Genomic DNA, 5,074 nt, shown 5'->3' with positions numbered 1-5,074 from the left:
CGAGGTAGGCCGGACAGGTAGCGACAGGTAGCCAGACGGTAGCCAGACAGGTAGCCAGACAGGTAGCCAGACAGGTAGCCAGACAGGTAGGCAGACAGAAGACGACACTAGCCGGACAGGTAGCCGGACAGGTAGCCGGACAGGTACCGGACAGGTAGCCGGACAGGTAGCCAGACAGGTAGCCAGACAGGTAGCGAGACAGGTAGCCAGACAGGTAGCCAGACAGGTAGCCACGACAGGTAGATGAGAGGTAAGAGAGAGGTAGAGAGAAGGTACCAGGTAGAGGACAGGTAAAGAAACAGGTTGGACAGACGCAGGTAGCCATACAGGTAGAGAGAGGTAGAGAGACAGGTAGCAGGTAGAGACAGGTAAAGAAACAGGTGGACAGACAGGTAGCCAGACAGGTAGAGAGACAGGTAGCCAGCGGTAGCCATGGTAGCAGGTAGAGACAGGTAGACAGAAGAAGTAAGAGAGAAGGTAGCCAGGTGAGAGACAGGTAGACAGGTTAGAAGGACTGGTAGCCAGGTAGAGAGACAGGTAGAGAGGAGGCGAGACAGTAGCTGGGTGCTGGGGTTACTTGTTTCCCCCTGTCTATCCAAGGGGAAACAAGACATCTACTGTCTATCCAGGGGGAAACAAGACATCTCCTGTTATCCAAGGGGAAACAAGACATCTTCCTGTCTATCCAGGGGGAACAAGACATCTCCTGTCTATCCAGGGGAAACAAGACATCTCCTCTCTTATCCAAGGGGAAACAAGACATCTCCTGTCTATCCAAGGGGAAACAAGACATTCTGTCTATCCAAGGGGAAACAAGACATCTCTGTCTATCCAAGGGGAAAACAAGACATCTCTGTCTATCCAGGGGGACAAGACATCTCTGTCTATCAAGGGGAAACAAGACAACTCCTGTCTATCCAGGGGAAACAACGACAATCTCCTGTCTATCCAAGGGAAACAGACATCTCCTGTCTATCCAAGGGGAAACAAGACATCTCCTGTCTATCCAAGGGAAACAAGACTCTCTGTCTAATCCAAGGGGAAACAAGACATCTCTCTTATCCAAGGGGAAACTACTACCTGTCTGGCTACCTGTCCGGCTACCTGTCCGGCTACCTGTCCGGCTAGTCGGTCTACCTGTCTGGCTACCTGTCTGGCTACCTGTCTGTCTACCTGTTTCAACCCATTTCAGTGTATTTGTTTGTCTGACCTTCCTTCTCCATTTCAATGCTGTATATTTTTATTTGCCCAAACCCCAACTAAATTCTCTCTGTGTCCATCTCTCTCCTCCCTCCCTCCTGTAGGACTCCAAGATGGGGTTTGGTATTGCCGTGTCGGGGGGACGGGACAACCCCAACGTGGATAACGGAGAGATGTCAATCATCGTGTCAGACGTCCTACAGGGTGGACCAGCTGACGGACTCCTGTTGTATGCTACACCACTTCCTCTTACATCATCAACTAACCAGACCTCACTGAGTTTTTCAAAACTTTAATGCTTATTTTTTTGCCGAATACGTCAGGAAGTCAGTTAAGGGGATACCGTCATTGTGGTTGCTGGTACCGGAAGCCATCGGGTCTCATTTCAATAGTGTGAAGTCACTTACTGGTGTCTTGTCCTTCATCTGCACTGATCTAATAAAATATAAACACTATACGGTCAAGCAATATGGTTGACATCGTCTTTCATCTACGCAGATGACTGAAAAGAGACCAGGATAGGAAGCTACTTTTGCCTAAAGAAATGCAGCAAGGCTGTTCCAGGATTGATGAGATTCTAATGTACTCTTTCATGTGTGTTTTGTTGTTCTATGTTAACGTTACGTTGTGTTCTCTCCTCCAGTGAGAAAGATCGTGTGATCCAGGTCAACTCCATCCTCATGGACAACGTGCCTCATTCCTTCGCTGTGCAGCAGTTACGCAAATGTGGGAAGACCGCCAAGATAGTGAGTATCAGTGTGCATAGTGTTGATGTTGTTAGTAGCTAGCTGTTTAACAGTGTCAGTCCACGGAGCTGTTTAACACTGTCAGTCCACGGCGCTGTTTAACACTGTCAGTCCACGGAGCTGTTTAACACTGTCAGTCCACGGCGCTGTTTAATCACTGTCCAGTCCACGCGCTGTTTAACACTGTCAGTCCACGGGCTGTTTACACACTGTCAGTCCCACGGAGCTTTTTAACACTGTCAGTCCACGGCGCTGTTTAACACTGGTCAGTCCGAAGCTGTTTAACACTGTCAGTCCACGGAAGCTGTTTAACACTGTCAGTCCACGGAGCTGTTTAACACTGTCAGTCCACGGGAGCAGTCCAGTGTTTAACACTGTCTCGTCCACGGAGCTGTTTAACACTGTCAGTCCACGGAGCCTGTTTAACACTGTCAGTCACGGAGCTGTTTAACACTGGTCAGTCCACGGCGCTGTTTTAACACTGTCAGTCCACGGAGCTGTTTACATCTGTCAGTCCAGGAGCGTTTAACACTGTCAGTCACGGAGCTGTTTAACATGTCAGTCACGGAGCTGTTTAACACTGTCAGTCCACGGAGCTGTTTAACACTGTCAGTCCACGGCGCTGTTTAACACTGTCAGTCCACGAGGCTGTTTTAACACTGTTCAGTCCACGGAGCTGTTTAAACACTGTCAGTCCACGGCGCTGTTTAACACTGTCAGTCCACGGAGCTGTTTAACACTGTCAGTCCCACGGCGCTGTTTAACACTGTCAGTCCACGGGCTGTTTAACAGTGTCAGTCACGGCGCTGTTTAACACTGTCAGTCCACGGAGCTGTTTAACACTGTCAGTCCACGGGCTGTTTAACACTGTCAGTCTACGGAGCTGTTTAACACTGTCAGTCCACGGCGCTGTTTAACACACTGTCAGTCCACGGAGCTGTTTAACACTGTCCAGTCTCAGGAGCTGTTTAACACTGTCAGTCCACGCGCTGTTTAACACTGTCAGTTCCACGGAGCTGTTTAACACTGTCAGTCCACGGAGCTGTTTAACACTGTCAGTCCACGGCGCTGTTTAACACTGTCAGTCCACGGCGCTGTTTAACACTGTCAGTCCACGGAAGCTGTTTAACACTAGTCAGTCCCGGAGCTTGTTTTAACACTGTCACGTCACGGAGCTGTTTAACTTCGGTAGCGTCCCACCTGGCCAACATCGGGTGAAATTGCAGAGTGCGAAATCAAACTACAGAATTATAAATATTTAACTTCATAAAATCACAAGTGTGATACATCAACATAATGCTTAACTTCTTGTTAATCCAGCCGCTGTGTCAGATTTCAAAAGGCTTTACGGCAAAAGCACACCATGCGATTATCTGAGGACAGCCACCCGCATACAAAGCATGAAAAAAATGTCAAGCCAGCAGGTGCGCCACGAAAGTAAGAATACTGATATAATAAATGCCTTACCTTTGATGATCTTCTTTCTGTTGGCACTCCAATAAAGGTCCCAGATACATCAAAATGGTCCCTTTTGGTTCGATAAAGTCTTCTTTTATAGCCATAAAACTCAGTTTAGGCTGGCGCGCTTCAGTCAATAATCCACCCGGTTTCCCCTCCATCAAAATGCATACAAAATGAATCCCAAACGTTACTAATAAACGTTTCCAAACAAGTCAAACAACGTTTATAATCAAACCTTAGGTACCTAATATGTAAATATGATCAAATTTAAGACGGAGAATCGTTATTGTCTTTACCGGAAATACCAAAGAACGCTCTCTCTTCCACGCGCTTGGAACCACTACGGCCAAAATGGGAGCCACCTAGAAAAACTACAATTTCTGCTCATTTTTCCAAACAACCAGCCTGAAATCTCTTTCTAAAGACTGTTGACATCTAGTGGAGTTTTTTTTTTATTATTAGAGTTTTAAAAAAAAAAAAATTGTAATAATGACAATTACAACAATACTGAAGGACACTTATTTTAACTTAATATAATACATCAATAAAATCAATTTAGCCTCAAATAAATAAATGAACATGTTCAATTTCATTTAAATAATGCAAAAAACAAAGTGTTTGGAGAAGAAAGTAAAAGTGCAATATGTGCCAATAACGTTTAAGTCCTTTGCTCAGAAACATGAGAACATATGAAGCTGGTGGTTCCTTTTAACATGAGTCTTCCAATATTCCCAGGTAAGACGTTTTAGGTTGTAGTTATTATAGGAATTATAGGACTATTTCTCTCTATACCATTTGTATTTCATATACCTTGGATTATTGATGTTTTTATAGGCGCTATAGTATTGCCAGTGTAACGGTATAGCTTCCGTCCCTCTCCTCGGCCCTACCTGGGCTCGAACCAGGAACACATCAACAACAGCCACCATCGAAGCAGGTTACCGTCCGCTCCACAAAAGCCGCGGCCCTTGCAGAGCAAGGGGAACAACTACTCCAAGTCTCAGAGCGAGTGACGTCACCGATTGAAACGCTATTAGCGCGCCCCGCTAACTACTTAGCATTTCACATCGGTTACACCAGCCTAATCTCGGGAGTTGATAGGCTCATAAACAGTTCAATGCTTGAAGCATGTGGAAGAGCCTGCTGGCAAACGCACGAAAGTGCTGTTTGAATGAATGCTTACGAGCCTGCTGGTCCTACCATCGCTCAGTCAGAAGTTCTATCAAATATCAAATCATATACTTAATTATAACATAATAACACAACAGAAATACGAGCCTTTGGTCATTAATATGGTCGAATCCGGAAACTATCATTTCGAAAACACAAACGTTTATTCTTTCAGTGAAATACGGAACTGTTCTGTATTTAATCTAACGGGTTGCATTAAGTTTAAATATTGCTGTTTACATTGTACAACCTTCGATGTTATGTCATAATTATGTAATTCTGGCAAATTAATTACGGTCTTTGTTAGGAATAAATGGACTTCACACAGTTGCACGAGCCAGGCGGCCCCAAACTGCTGCATTACCCTGACTGCTTGCACGAACACCAAAGAAGTGACACAATTTCACTAATTATAAGAAATTCATTTTAGGCAGGCAATATTAACATAAATATGCAGGTTTAAAAATATATACTTGTGTTTGATTTTAAAAAAGCAT

General features: G+C 45.1%; 1 pseudogene; it reads left to right on the top strand.

Moving 5' to 3' along the window:
* Positions 1-1,304: 1,304 nt before the first annotated feature.
* Positions 1,305-5,074, top strand: part of LOC112077586 (tight junction protein ZO-2-like) — a 33,657-nt pseudogene continuing 29,887 nt past the window's right edge.

This window comes from Salvelinus sp. IW2-2015, unplaced genomic scaffold (assembly GCF_002910315.2).
Source record: "Salvelinus sp. IW2-2015 unplaced genomic scaffold, ASM291031v2 Un_scaffold4718, whole genome shotgun sequence".
In the NCBI taxonomy this organism is placed as follows: Eukaryota; Metazoa; Chordata; class Actinopteri; order Salmoniformes; family Salmonidae; genus Salvelinus; species Salvelinus sp. IW2-2015.
Note: the sequence above shows the minus strand (reverse complement) of the source record. Positions and strands in the feature narration are given on the sequence as shown.